Source organism: Procambarus clarkii, chromosome 32, assembly GCF_040958095.1.
Source record: "Procambarus clarkii isolate CNS0578487 chromosome 32, FALCON_Pclarkii_2.0, whole genome shotgun sequence".
NCBI lineage: Eukaryota > Metazoa > Arthropoda > Malacostraca > Decapoda > Cambaridae > Procambarus > Procambarus clarkii.
In genome coordinates this window covers 3428917-3443609 of record NC_091181.1, presented here as the reverse complement: position 1 = coordinate 3443609, position 14693 = coordinate 3428917, and the positions used below count along the sequence as shown (strand labels likewise).

At 37.7% G+C, this 14693-nt stretch overlaps 1 protein-coding gene across 2 annotated transcripts in view; it reads left to right on the top strand.

Annotated features, from left to right (window-relative positions):
* Positions 1 to 5739: 5739 nt before the first annotated feature.
* The window catches only part of LOC138370570 (tripartite motif-containing protein 5-like), a 502851-nt gene continuing 493897 nt past the window's right edge, over positions 5740 to 14693 (top strand). Inside the window, exon 1 of one of the 2 annotated variants that reach the window (XM_069334962.1) lies at positions 5740 to 6219. The gene's annotated coding sequence lies outside the window, so the exon portion shown is untranslated. The remainder of the gene's footprint in view (positions 6220 to 14693) is intronic. The other variant, XR_011230142.1, reaches the window with a different exon arrangement.

Sequence of the window (14693 nt, the reverse complement as noted above, 5' to 3'; positions counted from 1 at the left end):
ACTGAGATACAGCTAAAAGGTTATAGTGTGAAATTCATGTGGATTCCATCTCATGTTGGAATAGTGCTCAACGAGGTGGCGGATGACTTGGCCAAACGTGCCACATCAAAACCACAAGTTGACATTGAATGTGAATTCACAATGAGACAAATAAGAAGCAAAATCAGAAATATTCAGGCACAGGCAGGAGTGGAGAGGAGAGAGATAATGTATGAGAGAAGTCAAACCATGCAACACTACATGTATGTGAGTCAAAACACCCATTTCACTTATGGTAAAAGGAAAAATGCTTGGAGTGACTCTGTGTACATGCGGCTCAGGCTTGGGTACAAATATTACTGGGAATATGGGATAGATGTTCATGATAATGACACGAAGTGTAAACTATGTGGTATGTTAAGGTCTCACACCCTTGCCCATTATGTTCTTGATTGTCCGTTGATTAATGTATATAGAAACACTGAGATAAGGACTGTTCCTGAACAAATAGCCTGGATGTGTCACAACGGAAAGGTTGATGATATTCTTGAGAGATATAAGAATTTTGCACCAAGATTGTAATGTTTTGTTGAATTATCTGCAGGTGTCTTGCAAATTGTCTATACAGTATACCTAGGTCATAAAAGTATTTGTGTGTACGTCTGATACCATACTACTTGTGAAGGAGGAAATGTATATGTTTACCTCTCAGAATGTTTGGTAATATGTTTATTTGTGATGTGTGTCTATGTATATATTAACACGTTGTACTGAATGGGGTGAGAATAGCTTGAGCTACCTCATCCCTTTGTGTGTATTTTACCTCAATAAACTTATTTCAATTTCAATTCAATTTCAATCCCACAGACTTAGACACATGTAGACACATAGACACATAATCTCTGTGTACCTATGTGCTTTAATATACTGTACCTACAATTTTCTCTCATCTTTTTTTCATTTCATGTAATCTGTTATCATTTTTTTGTCTATAATTTTTGCAAGTATTTACCTCCTTAAAATTTTCTTAGATTAAGGACCTGCCCGAAACGCTGCGCGTGCTAGTGGCTTTACAAGACTGTAATTACCATATTTATATCCTCACATTCCTTATGTACATTCTTGTATATGCATAAATAAATGTATGGTTGTGAAACTGTGTATGGCTGACTCCATACACAGTTTCAAATGTAGATATGATAGAGCCCAGTAGGCTCAGGAATCTGTACACCAGTTGATTGACAGTTGAGAGGCGGGACCAAAGAGCCAAAGCTCAACCCCCGCAAGCACAATTAGGTGAATACATATTAACACATATCTCTCAGGCAGCTATCCAAACCTCTCTTCTCCTTTCACCAGTCAGCCCGGCAGATGTAATGTCCATCATACACTCACTAAAAACCGAGGCAGGGAACATCAGTGAAATTCCGTCCATTGTATACAAGAGCGCCTCCCATGCCCTTGCGCCACCTATAGCTCTTTTGTTCAACAAATCCATAGAGTGTCATACCTTCCCTGATATCCTTAAAAAAGCAGGAGTAACGCCAGTTCATAAAGGAGGTAATTCGGCGGACATAAACAATTATAGACCAACATCAAACCTACCAATTCTATCAAAAATATTTGAAAAAATTATCTACAAACAGCTCTATTCCTACCTCGTAAAATTCGACATACTCAGCCCCTGCCAGTTTGACTTCCGGTCCCACAAGAGCACCAATGATGCAATCATTAATCTCCTTGACGTAATCTACTCAGCCCTTGACAAAAATTAATTTCTGATTGGACTCTTCATTGACCTAAGAAAAGCCTTTGATACTGTTAATCACAATTACCTCTTACATAAACTCCATCATTATGGAATCAGAGGCCTTGCTCTGGACTATATCCGATCCTATCTTAGTGACAGACACCAATATGTAACCATCAATGATACAACCTCTTCCACTCTACCAATAACCGTTGGAGTGCCACAGGGCAGCATCTTAGGACCTTTTCTATTTCTTATATATATCAATGATCTGCCTAATGTCTCTAATATTCTTAAACCTATACTGTTTGCTGATGATACTATACCTCATCTATTCAGACTCCAACCCACATACACTAAACAATGTTGTGAATAATAAAGTTAAAAAAGTCTACTTATGGATGTCAACTAACAAACTAACACTAAACATAGAAAAGACCTACTACATCTTATTTGGAAGCAAATCATCGAATGCAATTCAGCTACAGATAGACAACATTAACATTAGTAATAAAAATGATGGAAAGTTTCTTGACCTATTCCTAGACAAGAGACTTAACTTCAGCACCCACATTCAACACATATAATAATAATAATAATATAATAAATATAATAATAAATATGTTTATTCAGGTAAGGTACATATATACATACAAGTGATGTTACATTAATGGATTGATATATAGATAGAGCTAGTACATACAATGCCTAAAGCCACTATTACGCAATGCGTTTCGGGCAAGAAAAACATTAATATCTAGAACTTAATACTAATTGAGCATAAAGAATAAAAAGTGTTGAAAACAAATACAAATAAAGATAAAAAAAGGGGGAACATGACTGAAAAAGCAGCACAAATACAATAGGTTGACAAACAGTGTTGATTAAAAAAAAAAAAAAAAAAAAAAAAAAAAAATAATAATAAAATAACAGACATGGGTTGACAATAAAGGAGTGAGGTAGGTTACAGGGAATTTATTAGGTAGTGTTTAGTTTTTATCTTAAACTGGTTGAGAGAGGTACAGTCTTTAACATGGTTGGGAAGGTCATTCCACATTCTGGGTCCCTTGATTTGTAGAGCATTTCTAGTTTGATTAAGTCGTACTCTAGGAATATCAAAACTGTATTTATTCCTGGTGTGGTGCTCATGGGTTCTGTTACAACCTTCTATGAAGCTTTTGAGGTCAGGATTGGCATTACAGTTCAGCGTTTTATATATGTATAATACACAAGAGAGAATGTGCAGTGACTTAATATCTAACATATTCAGAGATTTGAGTAAGGGTATCGAGTGATGTCTGGAGCCAGAGTTGGATATTGTCTTAATAGCAGCTTTGTGTTGGGTAATAAGAGGACGTAAATGATTTTGGGTAGTAGAACCCCAAGCACAAATACCATAGTTGAGGTATGGATAGATGAGGGAGTAATAGAGAGTATAACCAGGGCAGGGCGGGGTACATAATATCTGATCTTAGAAAGAATGCCAACAGTTTTTGAAACTTTTTTTGATATATTTAGAATGTGACCCTGGAAATTCAGCTTGTAGTCGATGAGAACGCCAAGGAATTTGCCATCTAATTTGTTACAAATTTGGGTATTGTTTATTTTGAGATTTTTCTGATTAGAGGATTTATTGCCAAACAGAATATAAAACGTTTTGTCAATGTTAAGGGTGAGTTTGTTGGCAGTTAGCCAAAGATGGACTTTCTCTAGCTCAGTATTTACTGTGGCATTTAGAGCAAGGGGGTCAGGGCTGGAGTAAATGAAGGTTGTGTCGTCAGCAAATAGAATTGGTTTGAGGTGTTGGGAGGCATTTGGAAGGTCATTAATGTAGATGAGAAAGAGGAGAGGGCCAAGTATGCTGCCCTGAGGAACACCAATGTTGATGGGTAGGGTGGGAGAAATTGTATTATTCACAGAAACATACTGGAGCCTGTCAATAAGATAAGATTTGAGGTATTGCAGGGAGTGTCCTCTGACTCCATAATGATGTAATTTAAGAAGAAGGTTTTGATGGTTGACAGTGTCAAAAGCCTTACGCAGGTCCACAAATAACCCAACAGGAAACTCCTTTTTATCAAGAGCTGCGTGAATTAAGTTAATCATACTAATAAGTGCATCGTTAGTGCTTTTTTTGGGTCTGAAGCCATATTGACAAGAGCTAAGTATATTGTGTTTGGCTAGAAAAGAGTAAAGCTGCTTGTAGATTAGCTTTTCGAATATTTTTGACAAGTTAGGCAGGATTGATATAGGTCTGTAGTTGTAAACATCAGTGAGATCACCACATTTGTAGACAGGGGTTACTCTTGCTTTTTTTTAGAATGTCAGGAAAGGTTTGGAGTTCAAGTGACTTGTTGAAGAGCAATGCAATAGCAGGGGCTAGAGATCTGGAGGCTTTTTTGTAAATTAAAGTTGGTATCTCCTCGAGGGCACTAGACTTGGTTTTAAGGGAAAGGATTATTTCATTGACATCAGTGGAACTAGTAGGCTTTAGGTACAGAGACTGTGGATAGTTACCTGTAAGATAGTCCTTAACATCAGTACAGGAAGATGGAATATCATTTGCAAGGGATGACCCAATGGAAGAGAAGAACCTATTGAACTCAATAGCAGAATCAGAGGCTGAAAGCTGACCAACGTTATTGGAAAGGAGTGTTGGTTTGTTATTTGAAATCTTCTTTGATCCCAATATTTGTGAAATTGTGCTCCAAGTTTTTTTAATGTTGCTCTTTATTTGGGTAAATTTATCTTCATAGTATTTAGTTTTGGCTCGTCTAATTATTTTAGATAGCAATAACATAACTAAGAAAGTCTCTAAAACAGTTGGTATACTCTCTAAAATCAGATATTATGTTCCTAACTCTGCTCTCCTCTCACTATATTATGCACTAATCTATCCCTATCTGAATTATGGTATCTGTGCATGGGGGTCAGCCACTGCAAACCACCTCATGCCCATCATCAACCAGCAAAAATCTGCTATCAGAATTATAACAAACTCTGCTTTCAGACAACACTCAGCTCCCTTGTTTAAATCCCTAAACTTGCTAAATATTAACTCCCTCCACACATTCTCTTGTGTCAACTACATTTACAAAACCCTGTTCTTAAATGCAAATTCTGCTCTGAAACTCTCCCCGGACAGATGTAATAGGACCCATTATCACCACACCAGAAATAAATATCTCTTTGATATCCCCAGGGTCAAACTTAATCTGTGTAAACACTCTATGCAAATAAAGGGACCCAGTCTATGGAACTCACTCCCTAGTGAATTGAAAAGCTGTCCAACTTTTACCCCATTCAAAAACAAAACCAAAAAGTACCTAATTTCATCTTCGTAGTTTCCTACACTGAGCTTTAAATTTGCTTTGTATCTAGTGTTACCAAATCTCCCAATCTTTATGTACTTAATCCAAACAACTCTCTCATTGTGTTCATTGCTGTCTTCTTTTTATGTGCTTTTGTGCAAGCTATATACTGTATTGTGCATACTAATTTTTGTTAACTACCATTCAAGCTGTCATTGCAATCAATCTGAGCTACCTATGTGTCTTAATATACCTACAAATTTTTCTCATCTTATTTTTTTTCTTGCTATGTATCTGTTATCATTTTTATAAATTTTGCTAGTATTTACCTACTTAAAATTTTCTTAGATTTATATATATATACAAGAAGGTACATGGACCTGCCCGAAACGCTGCGCGTACTAGTGGCTTTACAAGAATGTAATTACTATGCTATGTATCCTCACAATCCCAATGTACCTTCTTGTATATATATAAATAAATAAATGCATAAATAAATATATAACACTGCAAACCAGCATGACAGGGCGGAGCTCATCGAAACCTTTCAAATACTAAACAATTTGGACGATGTCGATCTGGACACTTTCTTCAAAAGGTCAGATTCTCGGGTTCAAGCTCAACAAGCCTCAATGTAGGACAGAAAACAGAAGATGCTCTTTCACCCGTATGGTTGTAAACCCGTAGAACAGCCTACCCGCCAAAGAGTAGGTAAGGTAAACGCCAAATCTGTACTGGGTTTTAAAATACAGATAGAAAAGATCGTCCAGGCAAATGGGTAGAACCTTTAACAAGCCGCCAGCTTCCTGTCCTCGTTGAGGCCACCAATATTAGTGGCTTTCAGGTAAATTAAACTTCAGCAAAGATCAGTAACCGAAGAAAATGGGAAGAGCGACGTGGCGAGTAAGCGAGCGAGCGAGTGACGTCATCACAACAAAGGTTGCTATACACGTCTCCACGACTCGTGAAGTTCGCCTGTCTTAAAGACCTGTGTCCACAATACCCGCCAAATTGTTCCTCCCACAGTACTCTCAGGACACTTGTGGCAGTGTAAGTGTGTAGTGAGGCCACACCACTGAAGACATTGAGGATATACCACGAGGGAGAGACAAAACTGTTGAAGGAAGGAGTCACTGGCGCCACCTGACCACCTTGTTCCTCGCACTCTCATCATCCACCGTAAGTACTGGAGTACTTTCTGCTCCACCATTGTCTTACACCCCAACATGCAATTGTTGGGGTGTGGAAATAGGCCTATGGCATTGTTGGGGTGTGGACATTGGTCTATCGAATATGATAATTTTTATAATAATAATAATACGAAAATCCACTGGGACTGTGTGGTGTTGCAAACCAACAACCAAGGCATTGCCAGTCGCATACTCTACCACTGTACCACCACTGACTTCCTAAAAGTTTTATAATCGGATTTCTACTGATAACACAGGAAGTCTGTGATATCCTGATATCACAGGAAGTCCTGAAGCCAGTCCAAATTTTATGTAAGACCCCTAAGCACTCAGGTGAAGGATAAAGTACTGTAGTTCAACACTGTATGCACAACTTCAGATACACAGAAAATCACACAAAGGTGATATACATCAATGAACAATCCACTGAGGCTATGAAGTAATGCAAACATTGCAGGTTTGCCTCATCTCACAGCCCGAGTGAATTTTCTCATTGATGTATATCACTTTTGTGTGATTTTCAGTGTGTAAATAATAATAATAATATTATTATTATTTATTCAAAAGATTGTGTGTACAAAGAACATAAGAGTATTGTTCAATGAAGAGACAGGAGTTACATATACTAATGAAGCTACTATTATGCAAAGCGTTTCGGGCAAAAATTATTAATAATATAAAAATTGTTTAATTAATGTTGTGACGAGGTAAAACACTTAATACTATTAGAGTAGTAAGCTAACAAAATGAGAGTGTTCCAGGAAAATAAAAAATTAATACAAAGAAGGTGATACTTAAGGATGACAATTATAGACTATTACATTATGGAGTCAGAAGTTCTAGCAACAGTACAGTAGTTTATTTGCATTAATTATAGAATGGAAATACAAGTTGTAATTTAGAAAAGCAAGTGAACTGCTCCTCACAACATTTTTTTTTTAACAAATCAGAACATAGAGTAACATACTATAATTTAAGGTTAATGGGGCCAACACTTACAAATAACGAAGATCATAAAGGACACGAGTAAACACTTTATCAAAGAAATGCATGAAATTAGATGACATTAAATGTTGACAGTAAATATAGAAATTAAATGAGTAATACAGTGTGTCCTCGGCTATGGGGCATAGCCGATTTATTCCAGTGTGGAATTCGTTCCATCCGTTCGGCCCCAGCAATGCCCTTTCCCCTCCCCCCCCCCAAAAAAAAATACAATCACATTAATGCATATGCCAGTACACATTTGCCTTATGAAAAATTTAAATAACAAAGAATGTATATTGAAATTAAATAAATTGATATGGCACATTGCAGTACTGTACTTACCAGTTGAGTTGTAATTACCTAAATGCAATTACCTAAGTGTAGTTACAAGATGAGAGCTATGCTCGTGGTGTCCCATCTTCCCAGCACTCTTTGTCATACATATCACGCTTTGAAATTACTGATGGTTTTGGCCTCCACCACCTCACCTAATTTATTCCAATTGTCTACCACTCTGTTTACAAAAGTGAATTTTCTTATATTTCTCTGGCAGCTTTGTTTCGTTAGTTTAAATCTATGACCTCTTGTTCTTGAAGTTCCGGGTCTCAGGAATTCTTCCCTGTCAATTTTATCGATTCCTGTTACTATTTTGTACTTGGTGATCATATCACCTCTTTTTCTTCTATCTTCTAGTTTTTCATATTTAATGCCTCTAACCTCTCCTCATAGCTCTTGTCCGGTCCGTCTAATTACCACAAGCTACACAAGCTTCACAAAGCTTCAGAAAGCTTATGTTAGTAATGAATAAATATGATATATTTACTCATTATAATGTTGGTGCTGAATGTACAACACGAGAAAACATAATTTTAATCTGAAAAAGTATATTTTTATTAAGAAATTAGACGAAAATAAAGAGCTGGTGACGCCAAATAAAGTCGACGATCCAAGCGTCGGTTAGGTTAGATTAGGTTAGGTTAGGTTTGGTTTGGTTTGGTTAGGTTAGGTTAGGTTAGGTTAGGTTAGGTTAGGTTAGGTTAGGTTAGGTTAGGTTTGGTTAGGTTAGGTTAGGTTAGGTTAGGTTAGGTTAGCCTAACCTAACATATCATATTTATTCATTACAAACGTATTGCCAGGAAGCTTTGTGAAGCTTGTGTAGCTTGTGGTAATTAGACAGACCCCTCTTGTCCTTTACTTCTGGGAGCCACTTAGTGGCATGTCTTTGCACCTTTTCCAGTTTGTTGATGTGCTTCGTAAGTTATGGGCACCATACAACTGCCTCATATTCCAGCTTTGGTCTTACAAAAGTCATGAACAATTTCTTTAGTATTTCACCATCCATGTATTTAAAAGCAATTTTGAAATTAGAAAGTGTAGCATAGGCACCTTGCACAATGTTCTTAATGTGGTCCTCAGGTGACGGTTTTCTATCTAGAACCACCCCTAGATCCCTTTCTTTGTCAGAATTCTTTAAAGATTTCTCACATAATTTATAGGTTGTGTGGGGTCGATGTTCTCCAAATCCTCATTCCATAACATGGCATTTATTCACGTTAAATTCCATTTGCAAAGTATTGCTCCATATACTTATTTTGTCCAGATCTTCTTGAAGGGCATGACAATCATCTAGGTTTCTTATTCTTCCTATTATCTTAGTATCATCAGCAAACATGTTCATATAATTCTGTATTCCATCTGGTAGATCGTTTATGTAAACAATAAACATTACCGGTCCAAGAACTAAACCCTATGGTACTCCACTTGGGACATTTCTCCAATCCGACACATTGCCTTTGATTACGGCCCTCATTTTTCTATCAGTTAGGAAATTTTTCACCCATGTTAGAAGCTTACCTGTCACCCCTCCAATATATTCATTTCCAGAACAACCTCTTATGTGAAACTGTCAAAAGCCTTTTTTAGGTCCAGATAGATGCAGTCAACCCAACCATCTCTTTCCTGTAAAATCTCTGTGGCTCGATCATAGAAACCGAGTAAATTCGTTACACAGGATCTTCCAGATTGAAAAACATACTGTCTGTCTGATATTATATTGTTTTTGTCCAGGTGTTCTACCCATTTAGTTTTAATTATTTTTTCCAATATTTTGACAATTACAATTGTTAATGATACAGGTCTATAATTGAGGGGGGTCTTCCCTGCTGCCACTTATGTAGATTGGAATGATGTTAGCCTTTTTCCACACATCAGCTACAACTCCTGTAAACAGGGATGCCTGAAAAATCAGTTGAAGTGGAATGCTGAGCTCAGGTGCACATTCTCTCAGAACCCAGGGTGAAACTCCATCTGGACCAACTGCTTTGTTCTTACTTAGCTCCTTGAGCATTTTTTCCACTTCGTTTCTAGACACCTCTATGTGCTCTGTTGTTCTCTGGAATTCTTATTGTGTCTGGTTCCCTGAAGATTTCATTTTGTACAAACACACTTTGAAACTTTTCGTTTAATGTTTCACACGTTTCTTTTTCTTTTTCCGTGAATCTATTTCCCATTTTCAACCTCTGAATATTATCCTTTACCCTGCAATTTGTTGTTTATGAATTTATAGAATAGACCTGGTTCTGTTTTGCATTTGTCCACAATTTCTTTTTCAAATTTTTTTCTTCCTCTCTCCTCACTGACGTGTAGTTGTTTCTCGCATCTTTGTATCGCTTGTATGTTTGGGGGTTTGGCCTCTTGCTATATTGATTCCATTTTTGTGTCTTTTGGTCTCTGGCCCTCTCACAATTTCTGTCAAACCAATCCTGTTTCCTAGTTGTGTATCTCTGCTTTGGTATAATTTTTTTTGTGCCTTTATCATATATTTCACAAAACTTGACATACATCTCATTTACTTCCTTGCCTAGCAACAAGTCTCTCCAATTATACTCACTATAAAAAATGTCTAAGGTCGCCATAGTGTCCTCTCCTGAAGTCAGCTTTTTGAACTGCTTCAACCTCCTTATTTTCTACCAGATTATAACGCATTGCATAGTTTATTCCCAAAAAGACATGGTCACTTTTACCCAAGGGAGGAAGGTACTGAATATCAAATATCTCTTCCTCCTTCCTGGTTAATATAAAATCTAGCATGGAGGGAACATCTGTGGGATATTTGGGGCTTGAATCTGATTATTTAAATATTAATGTAGTAAATTAAATTACGAAGGACCACCCGCTTTTATAGTAAAGAGGGAAACTGAGAATTTCTGATCATTAAATAATTCCTAGATGAAACCAGTAACTATGGATAAAAATACTAGAATTTATGATCATAGAAATAATTAATGGGCTGTATTATTAAATGAATCAAACCCTCAAGCACCTACATTGGGGGGTTATTACTGGAGGTAAGCACACACCTCGGAAGGTGTGTCCAGGAATTAGTGTGGTTCGTTCACTAATTCAATTAATAATAATCTAATCCTATAAAAATTATATTGAAACTGCTATCATTACCATAGATGGAAACATAGATTATGAGTATAGCAATGAGAGTTACAGTAAACCACATATTAATCCTGAGGGATTCTGCACATAAGAAATTGCAATAGAATCATGAAAGAAAATATAGTCTTAGCTTAATGATGATTTCTTTAGACAAGCCATGGAAGTTCCTCTTATTCTCTGGACTCGGTCGGCTGACGAAAGGGACGGATTAATATGGGAGAAGGCGGCATAGAGAGTTCCTCTCTTGTGCTGCAAGACAAATATGTACAGTAGTAACTAATTTAACTACTAAATCTATATTCAAGAAATTGAGAGTTACAGGTGACAGAATTTAATCACCTGTTATTAGATGTTATCGTGCGTCACAACGGACAATCACCCAGCTACCATTAAACTTTTACCTGATGCATCACATAAAGGAATATACTTAGCTGTGGGCACTGTATAAGTATTAAGATTGCCGTGCTTCGCGTCCCAGGCTCCGGTTTGACCTATCCTGGATAGTGACGCGCTTCGCTGGCCGGTCACGTGTCGTCAAGAACCAGGTTAAAAGGTTCCTTATTTGACACCAGCACTAGCTGAAGATATTATCTGCAAGGTTATTCACGCCTCACAGTGGCGACTTTCATCTGAGGATGGATAACGTCTGCCCTAGTGGCTGGACAATGGCGTCTCCTTGTGAGTACGGAATACGCAGGTCTGCCTCTGAGCGGCTCTCTGCGTGTACTGAGTTGGCCTTCCTCTACCCACGCCGCATCCGCGTTCATAAAACAAATTATTGTCACGAACATTAATATTTCTCGCATTTACGCTTGAAACGTTGAAGACTGGACGGGTTTATTATTTAGAGGAGGAAATTATTATTATTTATCAATTTAAGAATAGTAAATATATAAGGGAGAGGAATTAATGTCTCCCCATGGCATTCACTGGTGACGTTAACGTTATTACGAGATAGACGCTATGACTCCAACGCTCTATTCGGCATTTAGTTGGAAGTCAATTCATCTGCAATTAGTTATCATACAGAATGCCTTAGGTATAGAGAATCGTGTTTAATTTTCACATACATTGGATATAATGTGTTTACTGTAAGGAAATTTGACGCAATACTGGCGTCAGGTGACGTGAGACTCCTAGCCTACTGCACAGATGAAATTATTAGTACATGAGAATTCTACGTGTTGTTAATTTTACTTACTACAATAATTAGTATTGTTAGTAATAAGTAATGAGAATACAACAGTGTTGTATTCGGTGTTGGAAATATCCAACATAACTCCGGGGGAAGGATTCTAGGGTCGTAGTGTACTGTGTTGTACTGACCTATCCCGAAGTGATATTAAGATTAGTACATTAGTATGTTAATATGTTAGTATGTTGGTACACACATAACGAACGTCCCAGATTGATCAAGGACTTACAAGAACTTAAGTCTTGCTAATTACATGTAAATGAAACATGTTACTTATAGCCTACACAATAATTAAAGAATTGCTCTTAGTTGAGAACTATAATAGGCTTGTAGTTTCCCTTAGTGGAAACATGTGTTAAATATTGAAACATTAAATGATTAAGTTATCGGTAATCAGGAACACACTAAAGCTCACAATAAACTCAACAACTAGGGTCGCAGTGACATGTAATGGTGTATTACGTAGCTGCTGAATCGTAGGCAAACTCAGAATAAGTTCCTAAGAACTGATAACACTATTGTATGATTATACAGTAAAGTATTATTAGTCCTTCAAGATCAAGGAGACTATGACACTACAGTAAGGTCACTGTCTAGGGTCGCTGTGACTTGTAACTATTGGGTTACTAGACAATAACATCACGCAGTATCACGATCACCCCAAATTCAAATGAGGAAATTGAATTTAATGTGCACTGCCGTGCAGTAGTCATTCTGACTGATGGTACAAATAATTTGCTAACTAGCTAAAATAATAGAAAAGTAGAGTACTGAAAAGTTTATTCATTAAAATCAAGGAAAATTCTGAGTCGACAGTGAGATTAGCAGCCTAGTCATTCTGGCTTATGAGCTAATTAAATGGCAGCTCATAGGCTTGACACTGTAAACTGGTTAATACGAAATCACCTTTACATGAATTTGAGTTTATTAAATCAGTCTCTATAAGTATAGTCAACTGTAATTAATGGTGAGTACAGATTAGGCTAGTACTCAGTTGACACTACTAAAGTCCCTAAGCCTACCTAAATAAATGGTTTGAATTTCTAACCTACCTAAGTAAGGGACTAAGCTAATTGTGAGCAAAGTACTCGAATTAAGATTGTGAGCAGTATTGAGCTCATTAACAGGTCGAGCTATATTGAACTCGTGAATATGGTGAGCTACAGTGAGCTCGTTAGCAGTGCTAACAGGGTGAGTTACATTGAACTCGTCAACAGTGTTGACTGGGTGAGCTACAGTGAGCTCGTTAACAGTGTTAAAAGGGTGAGCTACAGTGAGCTCGTTAGCAGTGCTAACAGGGTGAGTTACATTGAACTCGTCAACAGTGTTGACAGGGTGAGCTACAGTGAGCTCGTTAGCAGTGCTAACAGGGTGAGTTGCAGTGAACTCGTCAACAGTGTTGACAGGGTGAGCTACAGTGAGCTCGTTAGCAGTGCTAACAGGGTGAGTTACAGTGAACTCGTCAACAGTGTTGACAGGGTGAGCTACAGTGAGCTCGTTAGCAGTGCTAACAGGGTGAGTTGCAGTGAACTCGTCAACAGTGTTGACAGGGTGAGCTACAGTGAGCTCGTTAGCAGTGCTAACAGGGTGAGTTGCAGTGAACTCGTCAACAGTGATGACAGGGTGAGCTACAGTGAGCTCGTTAGCAGTGCTAACAGGGTGAGTTGCAGTGAACTCGTCAACAGTGTTGACAGGGTGAGCTACAGTGAGCTCGTTAGCAGTGCTAACAGGGTGAGTTGCAGTGAACTCGTCAACAGTGTTGACAGGGTGAGCTACAGTGAGCTCGTTAGCAGTGCTAACAGGGTGAGTTACAGTGAACTCGTCAACAGTGTTGACAGGGTGAGCTACAGTGAGCTCGTTAGCAGTGCTAACAGGGTGAGTTGCAGTGAACTCGTCAACAGTGTTGACAGGGTGAGCTACAGTGAGCTCGTTAGCAGTGCTAACAGGGTGAGTTCAGTGAACTCGAATTAACGAGGTGGAGTTTTGCATTATTCAATTATCATGGCGAGCAATATTAAGCTCGTACGCATGGGGAACAAGCACTCATATTATTACGTTAATTCTAAGGTGAGCTATATTAAGCTCAGGAAGCATGTTAATTAACAATGCTAATGTTTAACGATAATGCATTAAACATATTAGTTCTCTGTAAATTCGCTTACATATTAGTAAGTTTGCAAGTTTGTTCGTGCTGCGTTCCTACACTAAATAAGCAGAAACGAAAGAAAAACAACTCAAACAATTAATGCAAGTATTTATCACTAACTCTTAGTGCAGAAAACATGGTATTAAGAAGGTTTTCTTGGCAAACCTTTAAGCGCAAGTATAGTGGACCAGTGGTCCTAGTGAATTTGTAATTACTGAAGTTGCTTGATGACTTCATAGAATTACTAAATTCAGGAAATGCCAGTGGCATTAAGTGCTAGATTCTCTAGCCTAACATTATTAATTACCTAGGGGGTACTAGATTCTCTAGCCCAACATTACAATTTAACTAGGAAGACTGAGTGTGGTCAATTACTACTTGTCGAGAATAATTCTAGGTCTGCAGTGAATTCAATGGTTTGGTCGTTGTGACTTGTACTTGTTTGAGTACGGACCATTGGTTTTCACTGAGAGCTATGAAACATCTCGGCGAGTATCAATTGCACTACATTCAATCTGAGTTTATTACTCAGCTGTGTTTTTCCTTTTAGCTTGCTGCTGGAGAATTGATTTACTGCTGACTAATTTATTATTATTGGCAGGTTTAGGCTTGTTCACATTCAGAACTTTACCAGTAAGTAAGTAGCCACCTGCAGATTGGAGCATATTCATTCCCAATCGTTTAACAT